This window comes from Microcaecilia unicolor, chromosome 8 (assembly GCF_901765095.1).
Source record: "Microcaecilia unicolor chromosome 8, aMicUni1.1, whole genome shotgun sequence".
Classification (NCBI taxonomy): Eukaryota; Metazoa; Chordata; class Amphibia; order Gymnophiona; family Siphonopidae; genus Microcaecilia; species Microcaecilia unicolor.
Genome location: NC_044038.1, coordinates 181,710,686 through 181,732,928, shown reverse-complemented (window position 1 = coordinate 181,732,928; position 22,243 = coordinate 181,710,686). Strand labels below are relative to the sequence as shown.

At 42.8% G+C, this 22,243-nt stretch overlaps 1 long non-coding RNA gene across 1 annotated transcript; it reads right to left on the bottom strand.

Annotated features, from left to right (window-relative positions):
- Window positions 1-1,503: 1,503 nt before the first annotated feature.
- On the bottom strand, window positions 1,504-18,896 carry LOC115476927. Its single transcript, XR_003943236.1, has 3 exons — window positions 18,822-18,896; window positions 2,685-2,688; window positions 1,504-1,514 (listed from the first exon to the last, which is right to left on the bottom strand). It is a non-coding gene; the product is annotated as an uncharacterized LOC115476927 (long non-coding RNA).
- Between the last annotated feature and the right edge of the window lie 3,347 nt (window positions 18,897-22,243).

Genomic DNA, 22,243 nt, shown 5'->3' with positions numbered 1-22,243 from the left:
CCTGGCCTCTCTCCCCTCCCCCCTCTGAGTCCTTCACTGTTACAGAGCCAGCGATTTGATTTCGTCTGGCCTCTCTCCCCTCCCCCCTCTGAGTCCTTCACTGTTACAGAGCCAGCGATTTGATTTCATGCTCTGCTGTTTTCCTTCACTGACTGTGTTACAGAGAGGGCGGGGCAGACACTCATAGGGAAACCGGATATCTCGCCCCCTTCACACTTCCGGCTGGAGGCTTCATAGAACGTTGGTGATGCCTTTTATATAGAGAGATTTGTTACATTTGTATTCCACATTTTCCCACCTATTTGCAGGCTCAATGTGGCTTACATAGTACCCATAAAGGCGTACGCCAAGTCCAGTAGACAAACAAATACAGGGTGATGTTGTGGTCAAATAAGGATTCATGTGTTTCAGGCACAAAGAGGATCGAAGAGAGGAAAGGTTATGTGGTGTCCATTACGAGCTTTGGTTTTGCTGTGTTGCAGAGTGTAGGCATTTATGTTAGGTCGGTAAGGTATGCCTTTTTGAACAGGTTGTTTTTTAGTGATTTCCTGAAGTTTAGATGGCCGTAGGTTGTTTTCACAGCTTTTGGCAGTGCGCTTCATAGTTGTGTGCTTATATAGGAGAAGCTGGATGCATAGGCTGCTTTGTATTTGAGTCCTTTGCAGTTTGGGTAGTGGAGGTTTAGGTATGTTCGTGATGATCTGGTTATGTTTCTGGTTGGTAGATCTATGAGGTCTGTCATGTATCCTAGGACTTCCCCTTAGATAGTTTTTGTGAACCAGGGTGCAGATTTTGAAGGTAATACTTTCTTTGATTGGGAGCCAATGCAGTTTTTCTCGGAGGAGTTTGGCACTTTCGAATCGTGTTTTACCAAATATCAGCCTGGCTGCTGCGGGTTGTGCGGACTGGAGTTTCTTTGTGAGTTGTTCTTTACATCCTACATAGATTCTGTTGTAGTAGTCTGCATGGCTTAGTACCATAGGCGGTCGGTGGCCCAACTGTTTGGGGAGGCTAAAGGGGGCGGGGTCAGGGGCGGAGCTTACATTCATAATTGTCTAACACACAGAAAAAAAAGGTAAAAATACAATAGTCACAATTAATACCTTTTATTAAATTTAGATATTAGATATGTATCATATGTCAAAGAATAAAGTGGTTGCTCAAAGCATATACTAACCACAATCACTCAACTGGAAAACACTATGCACAACTTTGTGCAAAAACACACTCAGAACCTTATTGTACCATAAATATTACACTGGGCAGACCCTAATACACCAATATACCACCCAAACGGACAACATCACAGACCGTCAACAATATGAAACAAGGGACATAGGAGCCAACTTTTCAAAATTATTGGGGGTGCTAAGCCCAATGAAAATAACTCCTCCCTGGACACATACAAGGAATTTTCTCAATACTGGGGGTGCTCAAGCACCCACAGCACCCACAGAGTCGGCTCCAATGACAAGGGATCATATCACAATTCTCATGAACGGCCACAAAACATCCTTTTAGGGTGGATAGTATTCACAATGAGCTCCTTTTATTAACGACCAGATAGAGATAATTTTCAAATTTCAATTTTGGCACAGTATAAGTCATCACAAACAAAATATAAGAAAACCAAAAGCATTAGGGGCTTAGAGCCCATTTAGTTATGTTTAAACAAAAGTGATCTGCATGAAACAAAATATTTATTTTTTATTTTGACTTATAATATAAAACCTACCTCAGAGTCAGCACCTCTCCTGAAATCCAATGTGCAGCATGCCACAATTTAGGTCTGGGAACACTAGTATTCAAGCTCAACAGCCACACTGGGTGGATTAGTATTCACAACAATGAGCTCCTTCAGAGTCAGCACCTACCTCTCCTGAAATCGTGCCACAATTTCCTTTTCTGGTTTGGGAAGGAAGTGGGAACACCTCAGACAGCCATTCTTAGCCAGCCTTGAGCCTTCCCTACTCAGTAATGGCCCTGCCCGTGTGTTCCCGCCTTTGCAGGAAGTTGCATCATGACGGGTTGGGAGCCCTGGTAGGGAAGGCTGGCTCTGACTGGCTGAGGCGAAGCAGATGACGATGATCGCTATTCACTACAGTACCGCTAGCAATTAAGGCGGGACTCAGGAGCACTCAGCAGGACTCAATCATGCAGCGCATCCCTGAAAGCTGAAGTGAGTGTGAGAGTGGCACGTTGGTGCAGGGGAGGGAAAGAGGAGAAACCGTGGCGGGGCGCAAGCAGCAAGAACGGAAAAGAACAAAGACGGCGATGGTCGGAGAAGGAGAAACTGCGGATCCAAGAGCCATCCTGCTGCTGTTTGTAACTTGTGGCTGTAGCCTCCCCAAGCCTCTTATACCGGGCGCCTATGCTTAGTACCATTGATTGTATTAGGTTATGAAATATTTCCCTCAGGAAGAAAGGTTTTACGCGTTTAAGTTTCCACATTGAGTGGAACATTTTCTTTGTTGTGGAGTTCACTTGGCTCTCAAGTGTGAGGTTGCGGTCGATTGTAATGCCGAGTATTTTCAGGCTATCTGAGATAGGGAGGGTGTGGTCTGGGGTGTTTATGGTTGTGGGTTTGTACGTATTGTGTTGAGATGAGAGGATGAGGCAGTGTGTGTTTTCAGTGTTCAGTTTCAGTTGAAATGAATTTGCCCATGAGTGCATGGTGTTCAAACCAAGCTTTCATTGGTGATTTCTGTCAGATTGGATAAGGACTTGGCCAGTGGGATCATCATTATGTTGAAAAGTATTGGTGATAGTGGTGATCCTTGAGGTACTCCGCAGTCTGCTTTCCACGGTGGTGATGTGTTTGAATTTGATTTCACTTGGTATGTTCTGGTGGTTAGAAAACCCTTGATCCAGCTAAGTATATTTCCACCAATCCCGAAATAGTCTAGGAGTCTTAGTAGTATGTTGTGGTTTACCATGTCAAATGCGCTCGATATGTCAAATTGGAGAATAAGTATGCTTTTACCTGTAGCTATTTCCAGCTTGAATTTGGCCAGGAGAGTGACTAGCACAGTGTTGGTACTATGGAGGGGGTGAAATCCTGATTGTGATTCATGTAGTATTGGGAACTTGTCCATGTAGTCAGTAAGCTGTTTAGCCACCATGCTCTCCTTCAGTTTGACTGCTAGTGGGATAGATGCAACTGGGCGGTAGTTGGTGAGTTCATTTGTTTTTTTTCTTGGTGTCTTTTGGAATTGGGATGAGTAGGATGTTGGAGTATGTAGTTTAGGTGGGATGTGAGGTCTGCTATGAAGCGGTCGGGGGCGGATTTAAGTAGATGGCTGGGGCAGGTGTCCAATTTGCAGTGGGTATTGGAGAACCTATGAGTCGCTTGGGTAACTGATTCAGCGGTGAGGAGAGCAAAGTTTGATCAGGTTCGGTCTGCTGGGTATTCGCCAAAAGTTGGGTCCAGGCCATTGATGAAGTTTTCGATGTCGGTGTTGTGCTGAGGATGTGTATTGCGTAGCTTTATTATTTTTTCATTGAAGTATCTAGCAAGTTCGTCTGCGAATGGGATGTCTGTGTTGGTTGTGGTGACTGGGGTGGTGTTGAGTAGCTTATTTACGAGTTGGAATAGTTTCTTCAGGTCTTTGTAGTCCGGTCTTATTTTAGTTTTGTAATAAGACCTTTTGGCCTGTCTTATTGCATATTTGTATTTTCTTTGTATTTGTTTCCATGCATTGAGTGTGTGTTCATCTTTCATTTTTTTCCATGCTCGTTCGAGTTTCCTGGATTGTGTTTTGAGTTTTTTCACTTCGTCATTGAACCATGGTATCGAGTTTTGTCTTCTTGATATTCTTGTTCTTAAGGGTGCTATTTCGTCTAGTACGCTTCTGCATCTTTCGTCCCAGTCAGAGAGGTAGTGTATGGAGTCCATTCATGCTGTCCATTCGTTGTCATATATCTGTTGCCAGAATGCTTTTGGGTCTATTTGGCCTTTTGTGCTATAGGTTGTATGTTCTTGTTTACGGTATGATCCCTTCTTCCGCCAGTTTAGGGATAGGTTTAGTTTGTAGTGATTGGTCCAAGGTGTTTCTGTCCATTTGATATCTGTTATTATTAGGTTGTGGTCTGTGGACAATTTGTGTGAGAAGAGGTCCAGTGTGTGCCCTTTGACGTGGGTAGCTTGCATGTGTGGCCATTTGAGATCGCATTTGTGGAGGAATTCCTTACATTCTCATGCAGTGGTGGAGTTTGGGTCTTCTAGGTGAAGGTTTATGTCACCTAGTATTAGTATGTTGGAGTTGGTTACACAAGTGTTTGAGATGAAGTCTGTGAAAATAGACTGACTTTCGTTCCAATTACCGGGTGGTCTGTAAAACAAGATGCAGTTCAGATGATTGAGCAGGGATTTGTTGTGGATTCTGATTGAGGCAATTTCAAGTTGGGTTGTTATGGACTCGGTGGTGGTTTCATTGGTGAAGTGGGAGCAGTAGATTAGTGCTATACCTCCGCCTCTATTTTCCTTTCTGGTCCAGTGAGTGATTTTGTATCCTGGAGGGCATAGGTCAAGGATTATGGGATCCTTTTGATCGTGGATCCAGGTTTCATTGATGAAAATTAGATCGAGGTTGTCTGACGTGATCCAATCTGTTACTGTTGTTGTTTTGTTTACTACAGATCTGGCGTTAATGTAGCCCACTTGAATTTTTTGGTATGGGGCTTCTATGTTTGGTGTTGTATGGATTTTTGTTAGTTGTTGTTTCTTAGTTAGTGTGTGTTTGTTATGACCTTTCTTTCCGTTTTGTTGATGTTGTCCGCATGTAGGTATTCTTCCTTTATTTTGGTAATTGTCAGTTTGGTGAGGTGTGGAGTGTCGGATCAGTCTTTGATGATTCTGTAAGATAGATATGATATTGTTTTCTGCGAGTGGGATGGATAGTGTTAGATGAATCAGTGATAAGGAGTAAAATGCTAGGAGTAATTTGACTGTATTCATTTTGGTATCAGTTCGGTTTGGGCTGCTAGTGGGCCGTGTTCAGTAGGGAGGAGGGGAATAGTCCTAGGGTGGGTTTCCTATTTAAAATGGCTCTATCAGCTGGTTGCTTCTGCTGTGCAGAGTCTGTTTAAAATGATTTTATCAGCTAGTTGCTTCCACTGTGGAGAGTCGGTATCAAGGGAGGAGGTATTGGCACACCAGAACACATCTGGGTCTTGTACTTATATGAGATTTCCTTTGGTGAGTAGAGATAGATAGTTTACTCACAGTCAGATGTCCAGGAGTGTTGACCTAGGGTGTAGAGACTCCATAATTCTGGGCGCTGTGCTACTGGTTGGAGGTAGAGTCTGGGAGAGACAATGGCAATGGTCACTCAGGCGGAGGCAGCTCAGGGCTGGGAGGCTGGAGAGTGTGAAATCTCGCCAGGTGGATGCAAGGCAGAGCGCTCTGTGGCACGGGTCCGTCTCTGGGCACCTCCACCACTCCGGTCTTGCACCTCCGGAGTGCACCGCCTTCCTGATGAAGCTGCCACGTAGTGTCGTCGCTAGGGCCCTGGTGGTCGCTCGCTTCTGCTGTTAAGATGACCATGTTACAATTGTATTCATGTATCTCATACTCATTGTTGGCAAAACTTGAGTTTATATACTGTAGACATGTTCACTATGCAATGTAACATATTTACATCCCCACGGTCACTTAAAGTTTAATAGGGCTAAACATCCTTCTATACATTCAATTTTATTTGAATTTAGCCTCCATATTTTCAGTAGTAGCTTCAGGAGAGTTACATTCAGGTACATGTGTATTTCTGTATATCAAGGGCTCACAATCTAGGCTTGTATCACCAGTCCTGAGGTAATGGGGTGGGGGAGGGTGTCAAGTGATGACCAGGATTACAAAGAGTAGCTGTGGGATTTGAACCCTGGCTTCTGAAGTTATCAGGTACGTACTCTCACCATTAGGCTATTCCTGTCCTTACTATTATATGGCTTCACCTTGTACCTGACTTGATATAAATCCATAAGGTGGTTATAGCAAATATTGTGAAATAAATAACAATTGAACTTTACTCATAACAGCATAGCTGATTCAATATAATTAAAATATATACAAATAGAAACCAATATTAAGGTACACTGGACACACATGACTGACTATTCAAATATATACCTTGCATTCATACCCTCTCACACATTCACTGTATAAACACTCAGATAATTTATAGACCTGCACCAACTCAACACTTTGCACTGCATTATGGAAGTAAATATACCACAGACATTTGAAGTGGATTCAGAATGTGGCAGCAAGGTCTTGACTCGGTGTGGCATAAAGGATCTCATACATTCCTTTTCCTAAAACAGTTACACTGGCAACTGACGTTTTTACATTTATGCTGGATGTTCAAAGTTTTAAAAAGGTTTGGACAAGTTCCTGGAAGAAAAGTTCATAGTCTGCTATTGAGATAGATATGGGAGAAACCACGGATTGGCCCTTGATACTATTTGGGTTTCTGCCAGGTACTTGTGACCTGGCTTGGCCACTGTTGGAAACAGGATACTGGGTTTAGATGGACCATTATCTGACCCAATATCCAGCTTATTTTCGAAAGAGAAAAACGCCTATAGTGCGACCTAAATCGGGAGATAGACGTTTGTCTCGCAAAGGCGCCCAAAACGGTATAATCGAAAGCCGATTTTTGGCGTTTCCAACTGCACTCCATCGCAGAAACGAATAAAGTTGACAGGGGCGTGTCGGAGGCGTGGTGGAGGCGGAACTGGGGTGTGGTTATCAGCCGAGGAGAGATGGGCGTCTTTAGCTGATAATCGAAAAAAAAGGCGTTTTTACCGCGATTTTGGGTCACTTTTTTGGGACCCTTTTTTTTCATGAACAAGTCCCAAAAAAGTGCTCCAACTGCCCAGATGACCACTTTAAAAACTTTTTTTCCAGCCTGTATGCCAGCCTCAAATGCCGTACCCACCTCCATGACAGCAGAATGTGTTCGATCCTGTCACAGCCTTTCCCTGGGTCAGATGTGGCTCTCGGGTGCAGTACAGGGTCACATCAGCATTGCATTGTGGTGGGTGAAGGGTATTGGGCTCCGTGATTTCATTAGCTTGTGTTACAGTCTCACGATGTTGGTAGTTGGTAGGCTCTTCTCCCATGGTGCTTTTCCCCCTGCCTACTGGGTCAGAGTGTGCCCTGTTGTGTTTCCTGTTGTAGTGGCCATTTTTGTAAGCCAGTTTTAGTTTCCTTTCCTGTGTTAGCCACGTTAGACAACTTAGTTCTTCCCTTGAATGTGGCTGAAAGAGAGCATTGTACAGCATTCTGCCAGCTCTGACCTACTGCTCATCTCAGTATCAGGGAGACTCGTTGCCAATGGGGCACAACCTCTGATCTGCAGTTAACTGTGAGTAAACGCGGTTATTCCAATAAAGGACATTTTCGGAGAGATTAGTCTTCAGGTGTCAACTGGTGTGCCAATGTTATATAGCAGCAACCAGTCCTAGAGGCCTGCGTGTATGCAGGTCCCTGGAGCACTTTTAGTGGGTACCGCAGTGCACTTCAGCCAGGTGACCCCAGGCCCATCCCCCCCCACCTGTAACACTTGTGCTGGTAAATGGGAGGCCTCCAAAACCCACTGTACCCACATGTAGGTGCCCCCTTCACCCCTAAGAGCTATGGTAGTGTTGTACATTTGTGGGTAGTGGGTTTTGGGGGAGGGGGGTTGGGAGCTCAGCACCCGTGGTAAGGGAGCTATGCATGTGGGAGTTTTTTCTGAAGTCCACCGCACTGATCTTGGGTGCCCAGTTGGTGTCCTGACATATCAGGGGGGCCAGTGTACTACCAAGCCTGGCCCCTCCCATGACCAAATGGCTCGGATTAGGATGTTTTTGAGCTGGGTGTTTTTAGTTTCCATTATCACTAAAAAAAAACAAACGCCCAGCTCAAAAACGTCCATTTTTCAAAAATACGGTTCGGCCCGCCCCTTCACGGACCCGTTCTCGGAGATAAACGCCCATGGTGATAGGCGTTTCCGTTCGATTATGCCCCTCCACGGCTACTCTTATGTTCTTATGTAAAGGTCCCAAGGTTGGAGGCAAGGCATGTGGAAAACCAGCTTCATGGATTATCCTCACCCACTCTTTGAGATCCCTGAGTTAGTGGAAAGCTTTTGACCATCCTACCTCAGTCAGGCCACACAGTCTCTTGTGGTTAAGCATCCAATCTTTGTAATGACTTCCCCAAATAGTTCAGATTGCAAACAGAACTCTCATCTTTCCATAGCTAACTTAGATTTGGCTTTTCAGTCAGGATTAAGTGTAATCTTGCTGTTATTTTTCATTTTATATACAATGCACCATTTATTTGTTGCTTACAGTTAGGAAGACTATTTTGGGGCGAACAGGGCACTTTATATTTGGTTTATACTACTGTTGCTTAGAATTCTTTAATATTTTTGATCTTTTGTTAGCATTTTGTGCAAAACATATTGCTTTGTGTCTCTGTCGAATCAATCGATAATGTTGTCATAGCTTTTTATTTAAATTCCATTCTATGTAAACTATCGATGTAAACCACATTGAACCCTGAAAAGGGGATTTTAGGAGTGCATAAGACCAAATTTGAATTGAATTGAAATTTGGTTCTCTGTACCTTGTTTTAAGCATGAAAAATGAAGTATGTTAAATAATGACTATATATGACTTGCCCACTAATGTTCTGTGCGTACATGCTGTACATACACATAGACTGAACAGACACCATGGAGCAAAAGTATTCACACAGCATCGTCTACACACAGAAGCAAGACCAGAAGTCCATGAACTGGTGGAGTTCTCTGCATGCTTTTTGTCTAGAAATGCTTCTGCTCTGCATCCTACTCCTGCCTCAACATCAGGCAAAAAGTTCAGATGAAGAACCTAATTTATTAAAGGTGTTTTTTTTCTACAGAAAGAAAATGGAAAAAAGAAAACCTCTTTATTAATTGCTTCCTATGTGTACGAGAAAATTGTGTGAAATCTGAAATACTGAAGCTGGTATTTTCTGACAACCCCACTGCTGTTTTTCCTTTCTCTCCTGATAAACAGAAACCCTGCACACAATCTGCTAGGGTGGGCAGGGTGGGCAGTAGGCCTGATCACGTGGCTTTACGGGACCAACATAAGAATTGCGGCAAAAAGATGAGAGTCGTGATATGATGAAGTGACCCAACATATGATTGAATCCCTCCAAGTGTTCGGCAGGGTTGGTCATAAGTACATGTGTTGCCATACTGGGACAAACCAAAGGTCCATCAAGCCCAGCATCCTGTTTCTAACAGTGGCCAATCCAGGTCACAAATACCTTGCATGATCCCAATAAAGTTCAATACATTTTATGCTGCTTATTCTAGAAATAAGCAGTGGATTTTCCTGAAGTCCATCTTAATAATGGCTTATGGACTTTTCTTTTAGGAAGTTAGATAAACGTTTTTAAGCCCCGCTAAACTAACTGTTTTTACTACATTCTCTGACAACAAATTCCAGAGTTTAATTACACGTTGAGTGAACAAAAGGTTTCTCCCATTAATTTTAAATTTGTTACTTTGTAGCTTCATTGCGTGCCCCTTAGTCCTAGTATTTTTGGAAAGAGTAAACAAGCGATTCATGTCTACCCATTCCACTCCACTCAGTATTTTATAGACCTCTATAACATCTCACTTCAGCCGTGTTTTCTCCAAGCTAAATAGCCCAAGCCATTTCAGCCTTTCCTCATGACCAGAATTGCAGACAGTATTCGAGCTGTGGTTGCACCATGGAGTTATACAAAGGCATTATAATGTCCTCATTTTTGTTTTCCATTCCTTTCCTAATAATACCTAAAATTCTATTTGCTTTCTTATCTGCCGCTGCACACTGAGCAGAGGGTTTCAATGTACCATCAACGATGACACTTAGATCCCTTTCCTGGTCGGTGACTCCTAATGCGGAACCTTGCATTAGGTAGCTATAGTTTGGGTTCCTCTTTCTCACATACATCACTTTGCATTTGCTGACATTAAACATCATTTGGATGCCCAGTCTGCCAGTCTCGTAAGGTCCTCTTGAAATTTTTCACAATCCTCTTGTGATTTAACAACTTTGAATAACTTGGTTTCATCAGCAAATTTAATTACCTTACTAGTTATTCCCATCTCTAGATCATTTATAAATATGTTTAAAAGCAGCGGTCCCAGCACAGACCCCTGGGTAACCCCTCTGTCTACCCTTCTCCAAGTTGAACACCAGCTCTGAGGAGGCGTAGAAGGATTAGTTGGTTCTTCTGCAGTACTATTTGTGAGGGTTGAATGCCTGTTTCTTCCTTTTGCTGCAAGTATAACACTACCTGCAATTTTTTAAGACAGAACAGGGGAGGTGATGGTTCTGTGCACAGATCAGAGCAGAAACATATGTCTGCATACGCGCTAGAATGTTATTCTGTACATAACTATTGGCATTTCAAATACATTATGCACAGAAATGTTCGTGAAGTCAATATTTATACACAGAATAACATTCCAGCACACACTCAGTTGGGTGCCAATGCTTTCTTTTTTCCTTCTTTTTTTTCGCTTTACATCCAAGCCCTGCTGTTAACCTTATGCCCAAGGAAAAACATGGTAGCTGCTGGTCTGAGCTTGCAGTACTTATGAATGATCAAGGGAGGAGGGCAGAGATCCAGACCTGAAACTTATCACTGCTGCCAGCCCAAGGAAGAAGCATTGGTCTTATCAGACAGTACCCATTTGCTTTTATATCTTCTTTTTTTTCTTTTGCATTAATTAGTGCATTTATGATCTTGGGTGCCCAGTTGGTGTCCTGACATATCAGGGGGGCCAGTGTACTACCAATCCTGGCCCCTCCCATGACCAAATGGCTCGGATTAGGATGTTTTTGAGCTGGGTGTTTTTAGTTTCCATTATCACTAAAAAAAACAAACGCCCAGCTCAAAAACGTCCATTTTTCAAAAATACGGTTCGGCCCGCCCCTTCACGGACCCGTTCTCGGAGATAAACGCCCATGGTGATAGGCGTTTCCGTTCGATTATGCCCCTCCACGGCTACTCTTATGTTCTTATGTAAAGGTCCCAAGGTTGGAGGCAAGGCATGTGGAAAACCAGCTTCATGGATTATCCTCACCCACTCTTTGAGATCCCTGAGTTAGTGGAAAGCTTTTGACCATCCTACCTCAGTCAGGCCACACAGTCTCTTGTGGTTAAGCATCCAATCTTTGGAATGACTTCCCCAAATAGTTCAGATTGCAAACAGAATCTGCAACTCCGTGGGAGGGGTGTGGGCGGAGCTTCGAAACAAGCAGGACTGGTTGGAGGTGGTGTTGAAAGACGTTAAAAGAAAAGAAAAAAAAAAGGAGGAGAGCCTAAGTTGCAATGCCACACCCCTGAGCAAAAACAGACAATGTTAATATTTTTGTTCAACAATAAATGTGAATTCTTCTTCATGAAAAAATAAGACAAGACCTAGCGCATCTTTGGGAGCAAAAATTAATATAAGACACTGTCTTATTTTCGGGGAAACAGGGTATTTCTGGGATAAGCAGCATAAAATGTATTGAACTTTTTCAGGATCTTGCCAGGTACTTGTGACCTGGATTGGCCACTGTTGGAAACAGGATGCTGGGACTGATGGACCTTTGGTCTGTTGCAGTACAGCAATACTTATGTACTGATATACCTCACTTCAAAGAACAAACAATGCTTTGCCTTGTGTACAAGAAATTGATCTACTCTGTTGGGACGTGCTGAGTACTTGGATCAGAACTAGCCTCTGTTGGAGACATGATGCTGGGCTTGATGGACCTTGGTCTGACTCAGAATGAGTCAGGGAGACTTTCAGGCTTATTTTCGAAAGAGAAGGGCGCCCATCTTTTGATACAAATCGGGAGGTGGGCGTCCTCCCAGGGTCGCCCAAATTGGCATAATCGAAAGCCAATTTTGGGCGTCCTCAACTGCTTTCCATCGCGGAGATGACCAAAGTTGATGGGGGTGTGTTGGATGCACAGCGAAGGTGGGACTGGGGCATGCTTAACACATGGGAGTCCTCGGCCGATAATGGAAAAAAGAAGGGCGTCCCTGATGAACACTTGGCCGACTTTACTTGTTCCTTTTTTTTTTTACGACCAAGCCACAAAAGTGTGCCCTAAATGACCAGATGACCACTGAAGGAAATCAGGGCTGACCTCCCTTTACTCCCCTAGTGGTCACTAACCCCCTCCCACCCTAAAAAAAACCTTTAAAAATATTTTTTGCCAGCCTCTGTGCCAGCCTCAAATATCATACCCAGCTCCATGACAGCAGTATGCAGGTACCTGGAGCAGTTTTAGTGGGTACAGTAGTGCACTTCAGGCAGGCGGACCCAGGCCCACCCCCCTACTTGTTAAACTTGTGGTGGTAAATGTGAGCCCTCCAAAACCCACCACAAACCCACTGTACCCACATCTAGGTGCTCCCCTTCATCCCTAAGGGCTATGGTAGTGGTGTACAGTTGTGGGGAATGGGTTTTGGGGGGCTCAGCACACAAGGTAAGGGAGCTATGCACCTGGGAGCTTTTTCTGAAGTCCACTGCAGTGCCCCCTAGGTTGCCCAGTTGGTGTCCTGGCATCTCAGGGGGACAAGTGCACTACGAATGCTGGCTCCTCCCACGACCAAAGGGCTTGGATTTGGTCGTTTGTGAGATGGGCGTTCTCGGTTTCCATTATTGTCGAAAATCGTGGATGACCATCTCTAAGGTCGACCTAAATGTTGAGATTTGGGCATCCCCGACCGTATTATCAAAACGAAAGATGGCCGCCGATAACACGGGTTTCCCTGCCCCTTTGCGGGGACGTCCCTCAGCAAAACTTGGGCGCCCGTTCGATTATGCCCCTCCATGTGGTAAAAAAGCTTTAAAGCTGATCTGTGAGTCTGTGGCAGTTTCTCCAAATGGGTTTAGTTTTGCACATCAAAGCTCCTATATCATAACCAGATGTTTTGTCTACAGACCAAAATGGCTGCTGGTTCTAGCACAGGTTTAGGTGTTTCGTGAGTCTTAAACCAAGACAAACTAGACGCTGTTAGTTTTGCCCATGCCATGAAAGGAATTAACCTAACTCCAAAGCCAAGGTATGTGCAATATGTTCCTCGGTGTCTTACAGGAAGCTTGCGTAGAACTAGCATTATGCCAAAGACAGCTTCCCTCTGGACTTTATAAGATATATAGGCAACTTATCCAGGTGTGTTTGGAAATTATTTTTGATCTAGAGAATGGGAAATATTTCTGTATCTTTCTGTCACATTTTCTTGGTCTTCAACTGCATTTCTCTCTCTCCACGCAATTCACAGAGTAATCACTTGGGATTGATACCAATATGAGCTGGATACATTGTTGCTATTTGACTAAAGTACTTGCCTACTCAGTTCCCATTAGGTGTTCAGGAGAACCTGAAGCAACAGTGCCACCTACTGTTCAATGCTTGAATGGCACTTTTGAATCTAAACTTGAATCTAAACCAGTGAATTTCATCCGATCCGTAAGGATTATTGATTTCAAATTCATTGGGAATGTGCTGTAAAAAATAAATACAAAACATCATGACATTTCAGTTTACATAAGTACATAAGTAGTGCCATACTGGGAAAGACCAAAGGTCCATCTAGCCCAGCATCCTGTCACCGACAGTGGCCAATCCAGGTCAAGGGCACCTGGCACGCTCCCCAAACGTAAAAACATTCCAGACAAGTTATACCTAAAAATGCGGAATTTTTCCAAGTCCATTTAATAGCGGTCTATGGACTTGTCCTTTAGGAATCTATCTAACCCCTTTTTAAACTCCGTCAAGCTAACCGCCCGTACCACGTTCTCCGGCAACGAATTCCAGAGTCTAATTACACGTTGGGTGAAGAAAAATTTTCTCCGATTCGTTTTAAATTTACCACACTGTAGCTTCAACTCATGCCCTCTAGTCCTAGTATTTTTGGATAGCGTGAACAGTCGCTTCACATCCACCCGATCCATTCCACTCATTATTTTATACACTTCTATCATATCTCCCCTCAGCCGTCTCTTCTCCAAGCTGAAAAGCCCTAGCCTTCTCAGCCTCTCTTCATAGGAAAGTAGTCCCATCCCCACTATCATTTTCGTCGCCCTTCGCTGTACCTTTTCCAATTCTACTATATCTTTTTTGAGATACGGAGACCAGTACTGAACACAATACTCCAGGTGCGGTCGCACCATGGAGCGATACAATGGCATTATAACATCCGCACACCTGGACTCCATACCCTTCCTAATAACACCCAACATTCTATTCGCTTTCCTAGCCGCAGCAGCACACTGAGCAGAAGGTTTCAGCGTATCATCGACGACGACACCCAGATCCCTTTCTTGATCCGTAACTCCTAACGCGGAACCTTGCAAGACGTAGCTATAATTCGGGTTCCTCTTACCCACATGCATCACTTTGCACTTGTCAACATTGAACTTCATCTGCCACTTGCACGCCCATTCTCCCAGTCTCGCAAGGTCCTCCTGTAATCGTTCACATTCCTCCTGCGACTTGACGACCCTGAATAATTTTGTGTCATCGGCGAATTTAATTACCTCACTAGTTATTCCCATCTCTAGGTCATTTATAAATACATTAAAAAGCAATGGACCCAGCACAGACCCCTGCGGGACCCCACTAACTACCCTCCTCCACTGAGAATACTGGCCACGCAATCCTACTCTCTGTTTCCTATCTTTCAACCATTTCTTAATCCATAATAATACCCTACCTCCGATTCCATGACTCTGCAATTTCTTCAGGAGTCTTTCGTGCGGCACTTTGTCAAACGCCTTCTGAAAATCCAGATATACAATATCAACCGGCTCCCCATTGTCCACATGTTTGCTTACCCCCTCAAAAAAATGCATTAGATTGGTGAGGCAAGACTTCCCTTCACTAAATCCGTGCTGACTTTGTCTCATCAGTCCATGTTTTTGTATATGTTTTTGTATATGTCATTGCCGATTCTTCCCATGTGGGGCTGGGGTAGGGGGGAGAAATCATCTCTTTCTCTTTCTGGCTCCAAAAACCTCTAAACCACTAGCCACATCACTTTTCCTTTAAGGCTCTGTTTTAGGAACCTTCTTCTATTGATATTCTAATTAGATACCCATCACTATTGGCCATCCCAGATACAGTACTGCAAGTTCTGAGACTTACCTCTGTTAACAGGAAAAGCTAACCCCCCCCCCCCCCCCCCCCATTTTAGAAAGCTGCACTAGCAGCTGCTGGCATGGTAATGCCAACACAACCCGTTCAAAGATGGGTTGTGTCTGCATTACTGAGCAACTTTGTAAAAAAAACGTGGGTGGTAAGTTTGGATCATAAAGTCTAGAAATTGTGTTGAGAAGTTATTATTTATTTATTTATTCATTTCAGATATATACCACCTTTTTGAAGAAATTCACCAAAGACAATGTACAGGAAGAATAAGACAGACATAGGCAATAAACAATTACAGGAGTTAAAATATTCAAATAACAGCACATATTGTGTCATAGCATGCTACTTACAACGTCAACACAATACACAATAAAACATCTTGATAGAGTATAAGTGGCAATGGAGCATACAGACAGACAAGATAGAGTAACAGCTACTACTGAAAAAGGTGAGAGCAAAATCTAAATAAGTAAATAAAGTAATGTAGCCCTTTAATAAACACACACACAACCACTATGGGCAGCTGTACTTGGAAAACTTCTGCTGAGCTCCTCTGGGTCATTGCAGGGAAACTACTGGCTAGTGTGGTATTTGCATATTCAGTCCCTGCATTCTGCATTTTGCTGGTAATAAATAGAAATAAATCAAAACATAAAAAAGAAAATAAGATGATATCTTATCTTTTTTTATTCAACTAACTTAAAACATTTTTCATAAGGACATAAGAATAGCCCTACGGGGTCAGACCAATGGTCCATCTAGCTCAGTATCCTGCTTCCAACAGTGGCCAATCCAGGTCACAAGTACCTGGCAGAAACCCAAATCGTGGCAACATTCCATGTAGAACCCCAAAGAACAGCAAGATTCTGAAATTCTAAAGAGGGACAAGATTCCATGCAGAATCCTAAAGAGTAACAACATTCCATGCTACCGATCCCAAGGCAGCCAGTGGCTTCCCCATGTCTATCTCAATAATAGACTATGGACTTTTCCTCCAGGAACTTGTCCAAACCTTTTTTAATCCCAGATATGCTAATAGCTGTTACCAAATCCTCTAGCAATGATTTTCAGAGCATAACTATTCTTTGAATGAAAAAATATTTCCTCCTGTTTTAAAAGTATTTCCATGTAATTTCATTGAGTGTCCCCTGGTCTTTGTACTTTTTGAAAGAGTGAAAAATCGATTCACTTCTACCCGTTCTACACCACTCAGGATTTTATAGACCTCAATTATATCCCCCATCAGCCATCTCTTTTCCAAGCTGAAGAGCTTTAACCTCTTTAGTCTTTCCTCATATGGGAGCAGGTCCATACCCTTTTATCATTTTGGTTGCTCTTCTTTGAACATTTTCTAATTCCGTTATATCTTTTATGAGATACGGTGACCAGAATTGAACACAATACTCAAAGTGAGGTAGCTTTCAAAGGTAACCCTTCTTCTTCAGATCAGAAATAATTGTGCTGGAATTCAGTATTTGCAGCTTGGAGAGTCCAGCTCGTGGAACTGAGTTGCCAGAAAAGAAAATCTACAGATTTCTGGCAAAATTCCCAAATCTTTTCAACACAACTCTGGCCCATCATCTACCTCCACCCCAGGGGATCTCAGAGAGCTGACTGGAAAGTACTAATGACAGAGTGTGATCCCAGAATTTCAATAATGTCACAACTGTGGAGAAGGAAAAAAAATTGTTTTTGTATTTTCTGTTGAGTTGCCTCCTTTCATTGTAAACATAATCTGCCTCCTTTTGTGATGATCCTTTTCAATGAAGGTTTGTTTACAGCTGAGGTGAAAGAGAAGAGGCTAATTGCTAGGTACTTGCTCTAGGTCAGCAGAAACATTCTTCCCACTTCTCTTGGCTGGTACTTGCTTTATTCACCAGAGATTAAATGATGTATTAAGTGAACATAAGTGGGCTCAGTTTTGAGAGAAGACTATTTGCATATCTCTGTTTGCTTCCTGGACCCCATGTATACTTGCCAAAATTTCAAGAGCTGCTCAAAATACTGTTGATTTTGCATGATTGAGATGAATACTCTGGCCCATATGTTGTTTTCACATGCTAACTTCACAGAGTACTGGAACCACATATGGTAAAGAGGGTGTAACATTATGCACATTCAGAAAGACCTTTCATTGAAACTGGTCATTTGGAAGTCTCTGTTTGTTACATCAGACTCTACCTAATGGTCAAGGCAAGCTGCTTGATTTCCTAATTCACAGATTCAAGACTAGCCCAAGGTCTAAAGAGGGGCAGCAAGATCCAGGAAAGAAAAGCTTAACGAATCACACTCAAGGACTAACACCCATCTCAGCAGACCTACACCAGACACCTACACATGGCCACATCTGTTCCTCTCCCAGACTTCCCTGTAGACTCACCTCGGAATCCTCCACTGCAACCCGACACCGTCCCTTCAGATCCTCCTCAGAGACTGCTTCTGCCCTACTCCTAGTGAAGTCACCATCTCAGAAACGTTCCTCTACCAGGCCTCCTCAACATCCATCTTTCTTTTCTCTTGGATACCCAGTACACATGTCCCACACTTCTTACTGTCTTAAGCACCCCCATACCTCATATGTAACCCACTTCCCAATACACTCTGCTCCTCAATTTTGACACATTGCCACCCCCTCCCCCCCCCCCACGCTTTCTGAAGGAAATTCTGCCTAGATCCCTACTGCCTAGGAAGAAATGGTGTTATAGGGACCCACTTTAAGTTTTCTGCCCAGACCCCATTCTGGAAGAATCAAGCAACCAAGTTTACTTTCCTAGTGCCTCTAATCCCATTCTCTATGCATTATTCTTATCCTCAGTGTGACACCCTTGCATGTACAGTCTGATTCTGTGATATCCTTGAGTGTAGAATCTGGTTGATTCTCAGAGTAATATCCTGGAATGTATATGGTTCTCAGTTTAAAATGCTGGTGTGTATGATATGGGTCTGTGAAATTATGGTGAGATTCTCAGTTTGATATCCTGGTGTCTATGGCCTGAGTTTCAGTATAATATGTTATGTATTTAACACTATGAAGGCGGGATATAAATATAATAAATAAATAAAATATTCTGGTGTAAGTGATCTAATTCTCAGTTTGACATTCTGATGTAAATATTCTGATTTACAGTCAACAGAGGTGCATGCTGGGTATTTTTCAGACCTACAATTGCAAACCTTTGAGAAATTTCATAGCTGTTTTATATATTTGGTTATCAGAAATCTTAGAGTAATAAACTCGCTGATACTTGGATCATTTTGACTATGTCCTTTTATGTCGCTATTCTGTCAAAAGATTTTGCAGAAGGAAGACCTTGAAATGACAGGCTGGTGATGCTTTGAACACCAGTCCCTTTGTGGAACTGATGAAGAGTCGTATTAATCACCACACGGTGCGACTCTCCTTCACGGGGCAGCTTGCAAAGCAATGGCCCTTTCTGCTTCTGTCTGATCATATGGACCTGCGGTACTTTCAAAGTGACAACCTCTTTTGTACACCAGGGAGAGAGAGCAAGAAACTCTTCAGTTGATTTTAATGAAGCGTCATGTTATACATGTGTTTAATGTATTGAAAAGACACCACTGACAGCCTCAATGTCTATAATCTACAGCCAGGCAATCCTTCCTGGTGGATGTTCTACATGCAATTTTTGACACCCTGATTTTAGACGTTTTGCTCCACAGTTTGTCCAAATTTCAAGGGGATGTGTAGGGAGCACTAAAAGACAGACACTTTTCTTCAATAATGGAACAAAATGAAAATGTATAGGGCCAAAATTAAGATTTTTTGGCTAGTCATGTTTCAGTCACAACTAAGAGACCAAAAGATGCCCTAAAGCTCTTTCAGCAGGGACTGTCTCTCTATGTTAGGTGTTCAGCACTGCGTGCGTCTGGTAGCGCTATATAAATGCTATTAGTAGTAGTAGTAGTAAATGACCACTGGAGGGTTTAAGGCATAAACCTCCCTTACTCCCCCAGTGGTCACTGACCCCCCCCCCCCCCTCACCTCACCTCACCTCACCTCACCTCACCTCACCTCACCAAGCCGTGAAAGAAACTGTACATACCAGCCTCTATGACAGCTTTAGATGTTATGGCCAGTCCTATTAGAACAGCAAGTAGGTCGGTACAGTGGACTGTACAGAAGGAGACCCAACCCCATATCCCACTCTATCTGTTACACTTATGGTGGAAAGTGTGAGCCCTCCAAACCCCACCAAAAACCTACTCTACCCATATATAGGTGACACCTGCAGGCATAAGGGCTATTGTAGAGGTGTACAGTTGGGTACAGTAGGGTTTTGGTGGGCTCACCATAAGGGGGTAACAGTGAGATGTATACGTAGGACCTTTTAGGTGACATTCACTGCAGCACCCCCTAGGGTGCCCCACTGCTCTGCTAAGATGTCTGTGTAGCCAGTCCATTAAGAATGCTGCCCCTCCCCCATACATCCCAATGGCTTGTTTTTGTGCATTTTTCCCTTGGACAGGTTTTTCCAAATGGTCCTAAAAGATAGACACACTGAACACAAAAATGTCTAGCAAATAGCCACTTTTGAAACAAAAAGTTGGATTTCTTTTCTGGTTTGAAAATGGTTAAAAGGGTCTTTTACTAAGACGCACTCATATTTCTGACGCGCGCTAAAATTGTGGACGCGTTAAACGTTAGAGATGCTAATGCATTCCTATGGGCGTCTCTAACCTTTAGTGTGTCCACAATTTTAGCTCGCACCAAGAACGTGAGCATGCCTTAGTAAAAGACGCCCAATGTTTGCTATGTTTTTCGCAAAATGTCCAAAGTTGGATTTAGACGTCATATTGAAAATGAGATTGTTTGCTCAAAGAAGTAACAGAGAAACACAGACATCGATAGCAAATAAAGATTTTGGCTCCCATTTGCTTTTTTCATTCTTCTCTGCTCAGTTTGTGACAGCAGGCAAACATGCAAATTTGAGGGCTGTAAATGTTGTTGGTGAAAATGGAAATTTCACAGAGCCCTCTGTCTTCTCCATAGCCCCCTCCCCAAATTTTTCAATGTTAATTTTGGTGGAAAGAGGTCCTCCTCCTTTTTCTGCCTACTCTACTCTTCCTGAACATCAAGGACATTGACCAATGTAAACAATACCTGGGCTGATTACATTTATATTTGAATGTTTCCTTTTCACTTTTGGATTAATTGTTGTTAATTAAAATACATTCTGTGCTGTTATTTTGCCTCCCAGCTCTTTGAATTTGATTTATTCTGTGTATTGTTATTTTTTATTTCACTGCTGTGTTTTGGTGTGGTCATGCTAGAGCCTAGGGCAGAAATTTAGGAAGGGCCTAGAAGAGCCCAACAGCAGGAAAGAAAAGTTCATAAGTAATGCCACACTGGGAAAAGACCAAGGGTCCATTGAGCCCAGCATCCGGTCCACGACAGCGGCCAATCCACACTTTCCTTTGTAAAAGAGCCCCTGAGTTCAGCGGACCTGCCACTGTGCTGTGGTATTACATATAAATGCCTAGGGCAGAAATTTAGGAAGGGCCTACAGCCAACAGCAGGAAAGAAAAGTAGCTTTGTAAAAGGGCCCCTCAGTACACCACCTTTACATGCAGTGTTGGTTGGTGGGTAAGAAAAACATTTTTTTATTTTTTTTGCTTTTCTCTCCTGCACTTTTCCTTACTCACTATCCACATATGGACACATAATTATTATTTACCTTTTTTAACATTGTCTTAGCACTTTGATACCTAACCAGCTGCATCCCTACATCACTGTTTTTGATTAGGTAAACATTTATCTTTTTTTCACATCATTTTCACATTTCATCACTATTTTTCATTATAGTACCTTGGTAAGCTCTGAGCACACCATTTGCTCACTGGTGAATATGAAGCACTTTTTCACACACTTTTAGGGACCATTTTACTAAGCCGCGTGGGCATCTACACGCGCCCAATGCGCGCCAAATTGGAGTTCCGCCCCGTTACCGTGTGGCCCTTGCAGTAATTTCAATTTTGGCATATGTTCGCTACGCGTGTCTGAAAAATATTTTTTGTTTTATGACACGCGGCATCTACGCACATCAAGTGGCATTTGATGCGCGTAGACCATTACCACCCAGTTACTGTGTGAGACCTTACCACTAGGTCAATGGTTTGCGGTAAGGTCTAAAATGGACGCATTATAATTTTCATTTTGCCGCATGTCAATTTTCGGCAAAAATTTTAAAAAGGTGTGATAAAAAATAATTCTACACATCCCCAAAACACGCGTCTACAGTACCGCAGGCCATTTTTCAGTGCACCTTAGTAAAAGGACCTCTCAATCTTTGATTTTTAACAATTATTTATGGGGGGGGGGGGGGGGGGTTAGTCAAAATACAGTCATACATTCTGCAACTGTATCATTCTGCAACCGGTGCTGGGCAGACTTCTACAGTCTAAACCCTGATCGTGACTGAATAGATAGGGATGGGCTTGAGTGTAAATTTTAAGGGGTTTCAGCATTAGCTTCAGAACTTTTAGTACAGGAACAGTGCTGGGCAGACTTCTACGGTCTGTTCCTTGAGAAAGGCAAGGACAAATCAAACTCGGGTATACATATAAAGTATCACATACCATGTAAATGAGTTTATCTTGTTGGGCAGACTGGATGGACCGTACAGGTCTTTATCTGCCGTCACTTACTATGTTACTATGCATGTATATTACATATTCATATTGTTTTATATTTTTTGTAATGTGTTATTTTTGTGTTTGTTCATGTTATAGAATTGACCCCTGAGGCAGGCATTCCTTACCCTGAAACATGGCCGGTGTCAGGTCACTAATAAAACACATGTCCCATTCTTGAAAAGCCCTTTGTGCCTTTTTTAAAAAATGTGTACTTTGATCCTCTCTGTTGTATGTTAATATGGAAATTAGTGCATTAACCGTATTTCATACTCATTATTTTGTTTTTTAAATGTGCATTAATTAATTCTCATGCATTTTAGTAAATATGCCTCTGAATTGGTTACATAGTTTATTGCACATAAGAAGTAATGGCAGTGGTGCATCCGCGGGCCTTAGCCCCTTATTA